Consider the following 16,512-nt stretch of genomic DNA (forward strand, 5'->3'; position numbering starts at 1 on the left):
CACTGAATGAATCAAAATATCAGATGTTGTCTGTGATTTTTTAACATATGTCACCCAGTGGGTTCCAGGTCCTGCTACTACACTTAAATTCACAATCGCCTTTGGCAATGTGTACTGCATAAACACCTACAAAAATCTCAGGATACCGAATTGTTTGACAAATTTAAGCAGCTCGGTATTTGCAGATGATCCATTGATTAGTATAGCTAGGAGCTTATTGTATGAATAACTGAAGCCCCTTTCCTGTATAGTTTTAAATATAGTCCTTTCCTGACAGCCACAGATTCCAATACCTTATTGTGTCTTTTCACTTTGTCAAGCTGTGCCTGGGCACTTTAAGCAATTTTCACAGTTCAGGGGCAATGGCTGTAGCACCTCTGGCTAAGGAGCTAATTACTGTTAGAAGCACCAGTCCAAGGATTAGAAATGGAACAATTTCATCTGATGTCTCAGTTATTGGTAGAAACCTAGGATTTTTAATCGGCCTCCTTCTTATTATTCTTCTTTTTCTCACTCCTTTCCACCTGAGGGCACTTTTTGATGCTGGCAGCCTTGATTAGATACAATTAATTAAACACACCTGAATTTCTTTCTTGTCCTTTATGATGGGCAGCATTCATAACTTCTGGAAATTTATCCACAAACCTTTTCAAGGTTGGTGCACATTATTTTATCAGCTTCAAATGTGGTAATGTGTTGTCCCATGCCAATGTCTCTACTTGAACTTATGGACTTAGCTGAATCAGCGAATATTTGATCTGTTGTGTGATGTTCTGCCAAATCTTGATTGGCAGTGTATACAATATTGTGCTCCTTGCACGCCTTGTCCAACGGATTAATCCCCTTATCATCACGTGCTAGCCATTTTTGAAGCTTTGTTCTAGCCCCACACAAGTTATAGATAAGGATATGTATTTTGTGCATCCTATTATGTTATGCTACTGCATTGTTTGAGGTTTGTGTGCATTATTCTACAGTAAATCCTGGGCATTCACTCTAATTTTGTGTGATGGAAGGAAGCCAAGACATTTACGTAAAGGCTTGTTCCCTCGATGTTCTATGATACGCACTTTGAGAAACACATCCGGTTCAGAGTTCTTTTGCAATTCTTCTGTGTAAAAACTCCTGGCAATTTCTTCATTTTTGACATCCTTCAAGAACTAAGTTCTGGGATTCTTACTCTACACGTTGTAAACAATAAATTACTCTGTTGACCAATTCGGAAAGTATGATTCCTGGATTGCAGTCTTATACCGTCAAATATGTGCTAAATCACCTACATTAAATTTCTGTTGCATGGAGTCATCAGTTTGATACGATTGTATACAGCATTTAGAAGCTCATTATCATGAACATCAATAGGTCTCATTTTAATTGTATGATTGTATTTCAGCTATACTCATCAATTATTTGTGGGAGAAGGTCTAGTCATTTGTATGATCCCTGAAGATTAAAATACACCCACATTTGATTTTTGACCTTACCATTCAAATTTCTCACAACACTTGCTTTCAAGTGCGAGAGAGTCGAATAATGGTTTATTCAACATTGCTCCATTACAATCTCGAAAAATCTACTGTAAAATTTGCCTCTGTGGTCGGGTTGAACAATGTCTGGACATTGATTCATCCTCATTTGTGTCAATTGTTCAAACTTCTGTGCAACATCCATCCCCATCTTTATTTTCACAGGTATGTCCAGGCAAATTTGGAATATATATAAGTAACCATTAAGACAAATTTCAATCCTTTATTCACTCTTGAAAACTGCTGCATATCTACAAGATTAGCCTGCGATAAGTCATCCAACCCACTACAACATAGCTTGCATTGGTCTCAGAAAAGTTCTGATAGAATTTTCTGTGTGGGATATATTACAAGAACTGCTGTGGGAGTGAAATTGGACTCTGATTAATTTGGAATTGGTATATATTTTGAATAAAATTCTCATTGTAGCTTTTCCTTCATGTGTTACTGTTCTTTTGTCCTAATTTGGTAAAGTCAGGAGAAGAGATCACTGTTGGACACCAGTAAGTTAGGTGACATGTCACCATGTGAAAATGTAGAACTGTGTGACAAAATGTGTCGTAGTGTACATCAACAATTATCAGACTTTGAATTTATCACAAATCAGATTGCTGGTTCTAAAATAAATGATGTAATAAAGCATGTGGTAGTGCATGGATGGTGCATAATCATCAGTCACAAGGAAAATAAATAGCTGAAGTACAAAATGCACTTATACACACAATTAGTTCAACATAGCAGTTAACTGTACTGAGTATTAATTCATTGTGTTTCAAAATGTGATTATTTTCAGCAGTTAGCTTAAGAGTACAAATACAGACATCTTACTTTTAAGAAAATAGATGAGACAATCATGAGTTCAAAGGTCTCTAAGGAAGCTCATTTATTTTTTAAAAAGGTGAATGGAAATATGACATTGATATTACATTGAGGTCAGAGATGTTTCTTCATAATACTCACATTAATGAAAATTAATATTTTGCACCACATAACATGCCTATGTGAGAATATTTTGCATGCTGGTTCATGTAGTGCTGAACAAATGTCTCTATGACTATTCAGTGATTTGTCTTTCCTTAAGCTCTGAAATGATTGATATCATTTCTTCTTATGAGCTATATTCCCTGTGGTGACTGATGCTGAGAGCAGTTGTAGCCGTTCTATTATTTCATTTGTGTCATCATAATATAAATACTCCAGAGATAGAGTGTTCATTCTTTTGTGCTGAATATCGATATATTCCCCCCCTTCCCCCCCCCCCCCCCATGAACCATGGACCATGCCATTGGTGGGGAGGCTTGCGGGGCTGACCGGAGTGGCCGTGTGGTTCTAGGCGCTGCAGTCTGGAGCCTAGCGACCGCTACGGTCGCAGGTTCGAATCCTGCCTCGGGCATGGATGTGTGTGATGTCATTAGGTTAGTTAGGTTTAATTAGTTCTAAGTTCTAGGCGACTGATGACCTCAGAAATTAAATTGCACAGTGCTCAGAGCCATTTTGAGGTATGCGGCCCTCAACGATACAGATAGCTGTGCTGTAATTGCAACCACAAGGAGGCGTATCTGTTGAGAGACCAGACAAACGTTTGGATTCTGAAGAGGGGCAGCAGCCTTTTCAGTAGTTTCAGGGGCAACAGTCTGGATGATGGACTGATCTGATCTTGTAACACTAACCAAAATGGCCTTGCTGTTCCGGCACTGCGAACGGGTGAATGAAAGGGAAAACTATAGCTGTAATTTTTCCCGAGGGCATGCAGCTTTACTGTATGATTAAATGATGATGGCGTCCTCTTGGGTAAAATATTCCAGAGGTAAAATAGTCCCCAATTCGAATCTCCGGGCAGGGACTACTCAAGAGGACATCGTTATCAGGAGAAAGAAAACTGACATTCTACAGATTGGAGCATGGAATGTCAGATCCCTTAATCGCGCACGTACGTTAGAAAATTTAAAAAGGTAAATGGGTAGGTTAAAGTTAGATATAGTGGGAATTAGTGAAGTTCGATGACAGGAGGAACAAGACTTTTGGTCAGGTGAATACAGGCTTATAAATACAAAATCAAATAGAGGTAATGCAGGAGTAGGTTTAATAATGAATAAAAATATAGGAGTGTGGGTCAGCTACTACAAACAGCATAGTGAACGGATGATTGTGGCCAAGATAGACACGAAATCCACGCCTACCACAGTAGTACAAATTTATATGCCAACTAGCTCTGCAGATGATGAAGAAATTGATGAAATGTATGACGAGATAAAAGAAATTATTCAGGTAGTGAAGGGAGACGAAAATTTAATAGTCATGGGTGACTGGAATTCGATAGTAGGAAAAGGGGGAAAAGGAAACATAGTAGATGAATATGGATTGGGACTAAGAAATGAAAGAGGAATCCGTCTGGTAGAATTTTGCATAGAGCACAAATTAATCATAGCTAACACTTGGTTCAACAATCATGAAAGAAGGTTGTATACATGGAAGAACCTTGGAGATACTAGAAGGTTTCAGATAGATTATATAATGGTAAGAGAGACATTTAGGAACCAGGTTTTAAATTGTAAGACATTTCCAGGGGCAGATGTGGACTCTGACCACAATCTATTGGTTATGAACTGTAGATTAAAACTGAAGAAACTGCAAAAAGGTGGGAATTTAAGGAGAAGGGACCTGGATAAACTGAAAGAACCAGAGGTTGTACAGAGTTTCAGGGAGACCATAAGGGAACAATTGACAGGAATGGGGGGAAGGAAATATAGTAGAAGAAGAATGGGTAGCTTTGAGGGATGTAATAGTGAAGGCAGCAGAGGATCAAGTAGGTAAAAAGACGAGGGCTAGTAGAAATCCTTGGGTAACAGAAGATATAATGAATTTAATTGATGAAAGGAGAAAATATAAAAATGCAGTAAATGAAGCAGGCAAAAAGGAATAAAAGGTCTCAAAAATGAGATCCACAGGAAGTGCAAAATGGCTAAGCAAGGATGGCTATAGGACAAATGTAAGGATGTAGAGGCTTATCTCACTTCGGGTGGGATAGATACTGCCTACAGGAAAATTAAAGAGACCTTTGGAGAAAAGAGAACCATTTTAATGAATATCAAGAGCTCAGATGGAAACCCAGTTCTTAGCAAAGAAGGGAAAGCAGAAAGGTGGAAGGAGTATATAGAGGTTCTATACAAGGGCGATGTACTTGAGGATAATATTATGGAAATGGAAGCGGATGAAGATGAAATGGGAGATATGATATTGCGTGAAGAGTTTGACAGAGCACTGAAAGACCTGAGTCGAAACAAGGCCCTGGGAGTAAATAACGTTCCATTAGAACTGCTGACAGCCTTTGGAGAGCCAGGCCTAACAAAATTCTAGCATCTAGTGAGCAAGATGTATGAGACAGGCGAAATACCCTCTGACTTCAAGAAGAATATAATAATTCCAATCCCAAAGGAAGCAGGTGTAGACAGATGTGAAAATTACCGAACTATCAGTTTAATAAGTCACAGCTGCAAAATACTAACGCGAACTCTTTACAGACGAATGGAAAAACTGGTAGATGCCGACCTCGGGTAAGATCAGTTTGGATTCGGTAGAAATGTTGGAACACTTGAGGCAATACTGTCCCTACGACTTATCTTAGAAGACAGATTAAGGAAAGGCAAACCTACGTTTCTAGCATTTGTAGACTTAGAGAAAGCTTTTGATAATGTTGACTGGAATACTCTCTTTCAAATTCTGAAGGTGGCAGGGGTAAAACACAGGGAGCGAAAGGCTATTTACAATTTGTACAGAAAATAGAAGGCAATTATATGAGTCGAGGGACATGAAAGGGAGTGAGACAGGGTTGTAGCCTCTCCCCGATGTGATTCAATCTGTATATTGAGCATGCAGTAAAGGAAACAAAAGAAAAGTTCGGAGTAGGTATTAAAATCCATGGAGAAGAAATAAAAACTTTGAGGTTCGCCGATGTCATTGTAATTCTGTCAGAGACAGCAAAGGACTTGGAAGAGCAGTTGAACAGAATGGACAGTGTCTTGAAAGGAGGGTATAAGATGAACATCAACAAAAGCAAAACGAGGATAATGGAATGTAGTCGAATTAAGTCGGGTGATGCTGAGGGAGTTAGATTAGGAAATTAGACACTTAAAGTAGTAAAGGAGTTTTGCTATTTGGGGACCAAAATAACTGATGATGGTCGAAGTAGAGAGGATATAAAATGTAGACTGGCAATGGCATTGAATGTTAACATCGAGTATAGATTTAAATGTCAGGAAGTCGTTTCTGAAAGTATTTGTATGGAGTGTAGCCATGTGTGGAAGTGAAACATGGACGATAACTAGTTTGGACAAGAAGAGAATAGAAGCTTTCGAAATGTGGTGCTACAGAAGAACGCTGAAGATGAGATGGGTAGATCACATAACTAATGAGGAGGTATTGAATAGAACTGGGGAGAAGAGGCGTTTGTGGCACAACTTGACTAGAAGAAGGTATCGGTTGGTAAGACATGTTCTGAGGCATCAAGGGATCACTAATTTGATATTGGAGGACAGCGTGGAGGTTAAAAATCGTAGTGGGAGACCAAGAGATGAATACACTAAGCAGATTCAGAAGGATGTAGGCTGCAGCAGGTACTGGGAGATGAAGAAGCTTGCACAGGATTGAGTAGCATGGAGAGCTGCATCAAACCAGTCTCAGGACTGAAGACCACAAAAAAACAGCATCGATATATTTACTGGTGTTACTGGATAACACCTGCTTAATAATGTTTCTGTATCTCCCACAGATAGGACTTTTTATTTTTCCCGTTTTTCCTACATACGTTACTTATGCATACTATATCACTTTACATTTTTAATTCTTTGGTATATAGTTGTCATGGTTTGAGGTCTTTAAAAATATTAAACCCACTAAACATGGGTTTCTTTCAAAGTACTTATACCAAACAAATAGTACACGCCTGATTAAATTTATAGGCTGCGTACCCAACATAGGGTTCTTTCTTGTTGATTCAATCTGTCCAATTTACTTCGCCATTTCCGTGATGGTAAATGAAATTGTTAAAAGTATATCATTCTTCTTCACCACCCCTATCCCCCATGTGTGAGAGTCATTCAGTGGAATCGGTGAGTGGCTTAAACGTTTCTCTGAGAGACTGATCTCGTTTCAGATGTTGTAATTTAGCAATCTCAATTTCTATTGAACAGACTTCTGCACCTAATCACTTTACATTTTGTCGACATGTTATCGAATACTAAACTGACTTTGAGATAGTGTACAGCTTATATAGTTTTTTCCCTCATGTGTCTATAACTTCTTCAATATCTTTAACCTTCGCATTTAATACCTCTATTGTTCTCAAAACTGCTCTAACATCACTGATATTGATACCTTGAAGCATATTTTCACATGAACAAGTATTTTTAATTCCCTCACTCATATGCTTCGAAAAAGCTTCACTGCTGATGGTATCTTCACGATCCTTGGCAGCAAGTCTGCTACTGAGAAATATAATGTGCCTAGTATGCTTTCTGAGAACTTCATTTAAGATTTGAATATTTGTAGCAATATTTTTCTGATTCCCACTGTCGAGTTGGATACTATCATTTACTGCTGTGATTCTCACGGCCTAGGTTTCGTAGATCGACTGAATTTCCGCAATATTTACATCCACATTTGGATGAATATTCTGTTCATACATGCCCTCCTCGGGAGCTGAACACCTGATATACATACGAATGTTGATATACTCACCTCATTCGTTGCTGTATATAGAGAAACTCCTGGAAGTTACGTCGTATCGACCATTATTCAGTTTTCTTGTTTTATCGATAACCAGAAACCTAAACTGCATGTGATACCAGCAATCTCCACATATCTTTATAAACTGACTGATTGTCACGTCATTTGCCAGAAGCGCTTGATAAGTGCATTTTAAGTTCATGTTGTCCTGTTTGGAAGCAATAGTGAGGTTTACATTTTTCCTCACCAACTGTTTTTGCATCTTAGAACGTACCTGATGGAAATAAAAGACTTAAACCTCTATATGAAGGCCATATTAGAAATATGCTCGTATTTGATCCCGGTTTTCCACAGTAACATTCTGAAATATAAATACCATGTTCAGCTTTACTCTTTCCAGTGGTGGCGTACTGCCACTTTCACTGAATGTTGTGTATTTACATCAGCTATGCCGTGCAATACCTTCCATAATAGCTGGTATTTGGGCAGAAATAGTGTTTTTGAAAATATTTACACATGTTCGAATTGGATTCCATCTGGATTTGCTAGCAATGACATGATAACATTTACCTTACTGCAGTCAGATAAACAAACAATTATCTCCTGTACATTATATGGGAGGAATGTTACATTCTTCTTCCGGTCTTTAGTAGTATGGCAGTATCAGTTATTACTACAAAATCCTTGTGACTAGGGTGTTTCTCTCACTCAGCCATGTTGGTGACTTTATAACATTAACACACAGGGGTTTTTAAAGATAAAAAAACACATATATCATAAACTTTTTTAAAAACTCTTACATATTATTAGGTATAGGTACATGCTTAAATGGCTACATAGCACTATGTCTATGTTCAGCATTCCTGGTTCATACACATTTGCATGTATTGATCCATTGCAGTAATCATAATATCGACCAAAAACTTCTTCTGATGGATGTGTAGCTCTTAGTGAAAACTTCATCAGCTTGATCCATATTTCATCATACAATTTGTGCCCATACGGCCGCCAGCTTAGTTGTTCTTCCAGAAAATGCTGGATCACATAACAGGTGTGCATTGAGCTTTCAAACGTCTGTTGTTACAGATGAGTGTATCTTTTTCGTTAAAAAGTTTAGTGGTTTATAGGAAGTCCCCAGAGGAGACCTTGTGAACACATAACATCAATGAGAAAGCTTGAGTAATTCTATCGAACATGGCAGTGATTTGCATTAATGCTTACCATAGACAACATCACACATCTGATTATATGAGGGGCGTTCAATAAGCAATGCAACACTCTTTTTTTTTCGGCCAGTTTTGGGTGTAAAAATGCGGAATTTGTTGAGGAACATCCTGGAATATTCCCGCTTCAGGCCCTATAATTTCATGAAGTTCTGATTGGTGGTGGCGCTACATACAACCTTAAAAGTGGCGTCTGTAACGGAGGTGTGTCCCAAATAGAAAGCTGTCAATGAGTTTCTTTTGGCGGAAAACCAGAGCATCACGTATATTCACAGGCACTTATAGAATATCTACATAGACCTGGCTGTGCGCTAAAGCATGCTGAGTCATCGGATGAGGTATCTGTCATCATCGCAACAAGGTCGCGCAAACCTGTCCGATCTCCCATGTACTAGCTGGACGCACACAGCTGTGACTTCTGCAATGTTGGAATGTGCAGACACTCTCATTTGAGGTGATCACAATCTAACGTCTACCTGCTGGCTCACTCATCCACCAGTTGGAATTTCTCAAAAGAGTGTGCGCACTGGATTCCTTGCCACCTAACGGTAGACCATAAAGATTAACGATGGACCATCTGTGCAGAATTATTTGCACATTACAAGGCTGATCATGACAAATTTTTGATGAACATCGTCACAGGCGATGGAACAGGGGTTTAAAACTTCGAACTGTTGTCTCAGGGCATTGTGTGAAATGTACAGAGTAGTTTTTAGTGTTTCTTTAATCTTTTCTTTATATTTTGCTGGCGTTCCAAACTGAATAGCACTATTTGAGATCTTTTTTTACACACTACGATATGGCTAGGTTCAAATGGCTCTGAGCACTATGCGACTTAACTTCTGAGGTCATCAGTCTCCTAGAACTTAGAACTAATTAAACCTAACCAACCTAAGGACATCACACACGTCCATGCCCGAGGCAGGATTCGAACCTGCGACCGTAGCGGTCGCTCGGTTCCAGACTGTAGCGCCTAGAACCGCGCGGCCACTCCGGCCGGCTGATATGGCTAGGAACTGTGCTTGTTGTAAGCGGTCACAAGGATAATTAGCTGCTGTCTTTAAACAGCTGGAAGCAGCGTTGGCTACCGTCGACATGCTTCTGGCTAATATTCAAAGTTGCGGCGGCATCGGGCTGCTGGGGACGAGACCTACGACACCTTTGGTGTCTTTGGAATCCCATGGTGACCCGAATGCTACTGCATTGGTCTCACCCCTAAATATCACTTAGGGGTGAGAAAAACGTCAATTTTGATAGTTCCCGCACCTAGCAACAGATGGCAGCACTTATCTCTAAGCTTTTACATTTGAGGGTTACCCCGTCTTCCATTCTAAGGTTCTCGAGAGTATAGGTCTATCGCCTTATGGCGAAGTGAATGGCTGGAACATTTGATGTAGTGAAGCCTAAGGTAGGAAAGAATGAAGGACGAGTCAGTAGGGAATTCCGTGAGAAGTTTATGAAACGTATGGAGTCAAGTGCAAAAAGCAACATCAGGAACAGATGGAGCAATGGAATACCAAGTTACCAAATATCGGGTAGGGTTGTGGGTGACGTTATCAAGTCTTTATGTGCCATAGGGAAAGACGAAATAATTGTTTATTCTTTATCACAGTCCATACCAAGTAATGAAAATGATCTCGCTAGTGAACGCTAAACTGCAGTTTCCTACCCTGACAACAGTCGTCCATGTTGGGTGAGTCAATCTTTTCAAGATGCGCCAGAATCTTTACAGAATTACCAGCATTGGTCCCAGAGATGGGGGCAGGAGGTAAGAAGGGAAGGATGGCACAGCATGTTGGGCAAACTGCTCCTATGCAGTCCACACATTCGACGCCTAACACATTAAGACCTACAGTTAAGCCAATACTGAGAGGAAGTAATACTGTATTGAAAATTGTAGAGTTTTATTAGGTGCACTTATTATATGTCGTGTCCTTCACCGCAGTAATGGAGATATTTGAGATGAATGAGGTACAGACGATGAAGAGATTCGTTAAAAAAATTCTTTGTATTTTTCCTGGAAATATGACACTCTAAGACTGATGACTGGCAGATGATAATACTGATTCGGAGGTTATAATGTGTGGATGAAATTCATTCTTGAGATCTGTTAACAGTTCACTGTTAACAGGTCACTGTCACAGGTCCAAGCTCGCCACCGGGAGTTATGCATACATAGCAACCATTGAATGGATGACTGCACACATAACAGAGCCGCCATCATCAACTTCTCGTATGGAAGTCATGCTGTGTAATGCTAAATGAGCTCTCTTGACTCCGCCCTCGCCATGGTACGGGTAGAACGCAACCCACAGTACTCGCACACAACATTCTGGGGCAGAAATTACCTTCCTTGCCGGTAGAGGTATCTGCATTGCTGACTCCATTACACATACAATGCTGTACTCCAAACGTACGTTCTCAGAAATTTCCTCCTCGAACGGCCTATGCTTGATACTACGAGTAGCAGACTTCTCTTGATCAGGAATACCGTCTTTGCCTGTGCTAATCCTCTTTTTATGTCCTCCTTGCTCCATCCATCACGGATTACTTTGCTTCCAAGGTGGCACAAGTCCCTAATTTAGTCTACTCCGTGGTCCCCAACTTTGATGTCACTATTGTCATTTCTGTTGCCCCTTATTATTTTCGTCTTTCTTCAGTTAACTCCCAGTCTACATTCTGTTCTAATTAGACTGTTCGTTCCGTCCCATACGTCCAGAAACTTCTCTACTTTGAGTGAGAACAGCAATTTCATCTAAGACTTTTATCATTCATACCTTTTCAACCTGAATTTTAAACCTACTCTTGAATCTTTTATGTGGATAGACTACTATGCGTCAAATACCACGTCTCTGTGTGATCGCCATTAGCCAGTTTACTCATAGGTGAGTGTCATAACCTCTCCATTCATTTCTTAAGTAACTGAATCTTCGAGTGGACGTCTCCATCCACAGTGATTTTCAGCTCTTCTTGATATAACGTGAAGAGATAGGCTGGTAATCTTCTTCGCTTGATCCAGCCATCTACTTGCTGTTCTTCTTTGTCCTATACTGCCTTCGATTAAGCCTTGCAAGATGATATTTTATAAATTATCATTTTCTCGTCTCAAAATGTGTCCAAGCAACTGGAGGTATGAAAATTCCTGGCAGATTAAAACTGTGTGCCGGACCGAGACTCGAACTCGGGAACTTTGCCTTTCGTGGGCAAGTGCTGTACCATCGGAGCTACCCAAGCACGACTCCCGACCCGTCCTCACAGCTTCAATTCTGACAGTACCTCGTCTCCTACCTCCCAAACTTCACAGAAGCTCTCCTGCGAACCTAGCAGAACCTCCGCTATATCCTTTCTTCCAGGAGTGCTAGTTCTGCAAGGTTCGCATTAGAGTACCTGTGAAGTTTGGGAGGTAGGAGACGAGGTACTGTCAGAATTGAAGCTGTGAGGACGGGTCATGAGTCGCGCTTGGGTAGCTCAGATGGTACAGCACTTGCCCGCGAAAGGCAAAGTTCCCGAGCTCGAGTCTCAGTCCGGCACACATTTTTAATCTGCCAGGAAGTTTCATATCAGCGCACACTCCGCTGCAAAGTGAAAATCTCATTCTGGGAACTGGAAGTATCTTTGGCTGACACTGAAAAATAAATACCTTGTGGTACTAAGCTCATCTGTATTGAAAGCATTGATTCCGCTTTCTGTCAATGGTGTGCGTAACATCTTCTGCCAGCACGACATATGTAAAGCATCATGTTGGCTGCTGTCACTAGCTTTCAGAATCCAAGTCTCACAGCCAGACAAGAACATAGGAAATACCAATGATTCTATGAAGTGTTTCGTCAATGTTTTAGATACTGCTGTGTTATACCCGATCTTAATAAGTGCAACCACTGGGAATCGGCCAAGGACGATTCGTCGTTTCATCTACATCTACATCTACATCTATACTCCGCGAGCCACCTTACGGTGTGTGGCGGAGGGTACTTATTGTACCACTATCTGATCCCCCCTTCCCTGTTCCATTCACGAATTGTGCGTGGGAAGAACGACTGCTTGTAAGTCTCCGTATTTGCTCTAATTTCTCGGATCTTTTCGTTGTGATCATTACGCGAGATATATGTGGGCGGTAGTAATATGTTGCCCATCTCTTCCCGGAATGTGCTCTCTCGTAATTTCGATAATAAACCTCTCCGTATTGCGTAACGCCTTTCTTGAAGTGTCCGCCACTGGAGCTTGTTCAGCATCTCCGTAACGCTCTCGCGCTGACTAAATGTCCCCATGACGAATCGCGCTGCTTTTCGCTGGATCATGTCTATCTCTTCTATTAATCCAACCTGGTAAGGGTCCCATACTGATGAGCAATACTCAAGAATCGGACGAACAAGCGTTTTGTAAGCTACTTCTTTCGTCGATGAGTCACATTTTCTTAGAATTCTTCCTATGAATCTCAACCTGGCGCCTGCTTTTCCCACTATTTGTTTTATGTGATCATTCCACTTCAGATCGCTCCGGATAGTAACTCCTAAGTATTTTACGGTCGTTACCGCTTCCAATGATTTACCACCTATGGCATAATCGTACTGGAATGGATTTCTGCCCCTATGTATGCGCATTATATTACATTTATCTACGTTTAGGGAAAGCTGCCAGCTGTCGCACCATGCATTAATCCTCTGCAGGTCCTCCTGGAGTACGTACGAGTCTTCTGATGTTGCTACTTTCTTGTAGACAACCGTGTCATCTGCAAATAGCCTCACGGAGCTACCGATGTTGTCAACTAAGTCATTTATGTATATTGCAAACAATAAAGGTCCTATCACGCCTCCCTGCGGTACTCCCGAAATTACCTCTACATCTGCAGATTTTGAACCGTTAAGAATGACATGTTGTGTTCTTTCTTCTAGGAAATCCTGAATCCAATCACAAACCTGGTCCGATATTCCGTAAGCTCGTATTTTTTTCACTAAACGTAAGTGCGGAACCGTATCAAATGCCTTCCTGAAGTCCAGGAATACGGCATCAATCTGCTCGCCAGTGTCTACGGCACTGTGAATTTCTTGGGCAAATAGGGCGAGCTGAGTTTCACATGATCTCTGTTTGCGGAATCCATGTTGGTTATGATGAAGGAGATTTGTATTATCTAAGAACGTCATAATACGAGAACACAAAACATGTTCCATTATTCTACAACAGATTGACGTAAGCGAAATAGGCCTATAATTATTCGCATCTGATTTATGACCCTTCTTGAAAATGGGAACGACCTGCGCTTTCTTCCAGTCGCTAGGTACTTTACGTTCTTCCAGCGATCTACGATAAATTGCTGATAGAAAGGGGGCAAGTTCTTTAGCATAATCACTGTAGAATCTTAAGGGTATCTCGTCTGGTCCGGATGCTTTTCCGCTACTAAGTGATAGCAGTTGTTTTTCAATTCCGATATCGTTTATTTCAATATTTTCCATTTTGGCGTCCGTGCGACGGCTGAAGTCAGGGACCGTGTTACGATTTTCCGCAGTGAAACAGTTTCGGAACACTGAATTCAGTATTTCTGCCTTTCTTCGGTCGTCCTCTGTTTCGGTGCCATCGTGGTCAACGAGTGACTGAATAGGGGATTTAGATCCGCTTACCGATTTTACATATGACCAAAACTTTTTAGGGTTCTTGTTTAGATTGTTTGCCAATGTTTTATGTTCGAATTCGTTGAATGCTTCTCTCATTGCTCTCTTTACGCTCTTTTTCGCTTCGTTCAGCTTTTCCTTATCAGCTATGATTCGACTACTCTTAAACCTATGATGAAGCTTTCTTTGTTTCCGTAGTACCTTTCGTACATGATTTCAATTCCTCATAACCCTTTTCTGTGCCATTGAACAGAGAACCTAGATATAAAAGATCATTCATTACATACAGGTCCTTTAAGGAACCTGCGAATAAGACTGGATTTAAAACTGGTCGACTTATAACCATTAATCTGGTCCTTTTCATGTTTATATCTAGACCGAAATTTAATCTAATAGACTTCACACTTGAGAACAGACCAGTAAGCTCTGCGTCAATTCCTGCGATGAGAGTAGCATCATCATCAAAGCATAGATTTTTTATTTTACTGCCGCCCATTGAAATTACGCTGCCTCTGCCATCCATTGCGCTCCTGATGACATTTTCTGGACTGGTGTCACAGAGCTGGGGTGAAATCATACAACCATGTCTGGCTTCACATCGAAAAACTCCGAGTATTCACCATCCATCTTTATGGTTGCAGTATGACTTCTATAATGACCTTTTAGTAATAATGCAGAGTGCTTTGGAACCAAAAACCAACTGAGCAGATGCGATAAGTTTTTAATCTGAGCATTTAGTTCTAGGTTTTGACCTTCCTGGATAGCTGTGTCTGTTAAACACTGCTTCCGGTTCAAATGGTTCAAATGGCTCTGAGCACTATGGGACTTAACATCTGAGGTTATCAGTCCCCTAGAACTTAGAACTACTTAAACCTAACTAACCTAAGGACATCACACACATCCATGCCCGAGGCAGGATTCGAACCTGCGACCGTAGCGGTTGCGCGGTTCCAGACTGAAGCGTCTAGAACCGCTTGGCCACAGCGGCCGGCCACTGCTTCCGGGATGGGGAGGTGTACCACACCATGATCGAATCAGCCGACGGATTAACGACAAGGGTCGCTGTGCCACCAAGTTTGGATGTGCTTTTTTGACGGTTTTCCACTAGATGAATAGCAGGCTGATACCCAGTTCTCACGTCTGTTACACGATTCACAAACATTAAAAAACGTTGTCCCATTTTCATGTGAATATCACTACTTGCAGACAGTTGGGGTATACATAGGCAGAACTCAATTAGTCTTACTCCTCTCTCATTCCTGCTACCAAGCACATATTCTCCCATAACTCTTTCTTCTGTTTCTTTGGCTACAGCCGCGTTCCAGCACCCCATGATTATTGGATTTTCATCTCCCTTTACAGTTTACACACTCAATTACCTGTTTGGTATCCTCATGGGGTTATGGTCTTCAGTCCAGAGACTGGTTTGATGCAGCTCTCCATGATGCTCTCTGCTATGCAAGCTAAATAATATCCAAGTAACTACTGCAGCCTACATCCTTCTAAATCTGCTTAGTGTATTCATCTCTTGGTCTCCCTCTACGATTTTTACCCTCCACGCTTCTCTCCAATACTCAATTGGTGATCCCTTGATGCGTCAGAATGTGTCCTACCAACCGATCCCTTCAAGTAATGACAAAAATTGATCTTCTCCCAAATTCTATTCAGTAATTCCTCATTAGTTCCGTGATCTACCCATCTAATCTTCAGCAGTCTTCTGTAGCACCAAATTTCGAACGTTTCTTTTCTCTTCTTGTCTAAACTATTTATCGTCCAAGTTTCGATTCCATACACGGCTACAATCCATACAAATACTTTCAGAAAATACTCCATTACACTTTCATCTATAATCGATGTTAACAAATTTCTGTTCTTCAGAAACGCTTTCCATGCCGTAGCCAGTCGACATTTCACGTTCTCCCTACTTCGATCGCAATCTGTTATTTTGCTCCACAAATAGCAGAACTTATCTACTACTTTAAGTGTCTCATTTCCTAATCTAATTTCCCCAGCGTCACCTGATTTACACTACTGGCCATTAAAATTGCTACACAAAGAAGAAATGCAGTTGATAAACGGGTATTGATTGGAGAAATATATTATACTAGAACTGACATGTGATTACATTTTCACGCAATTTTGGTGCATAGATCCTGAGAAATCAGTACTCAGAATAACCACCTCTGGCCGTAATAACGGCCTAAATACGCCTGGGTATTGAGTCAAACAGAGCTTGGATGGCGTGTACAGGTACAAATGCCCATGCAGCTACAACACGATACCACAGCTGATCAAGAGTAGTGACTGGCGTATTGTGATTAGCCAGTTGCTCGGCCACCATTGACCAGATGTTTTCAATTTTTGAGAGATCTGGAGAGTGTGCTGGCCAGGGCCGCAGTCGAACATTTTCTGTATCCAGAAAGGCCCGTACAG

The sequence above is a fragment of the Schistocerca piceifrons genome, chromosome 8, assembly GCF_021461385.2.
Source record: "Schistocerca piceifrons isolate TAMUIC-IGC-003096 chromosome 8, iqSchPice1.1, whole genome shotgun sequence".
Taxonomy (NCBI): domain Eukaryota; kingdom Metazoa; phylum Arthropoda; class Insecta; order Orthoptera; family Acrididae; genus Schistocerca; species Schistocerca piceifrons.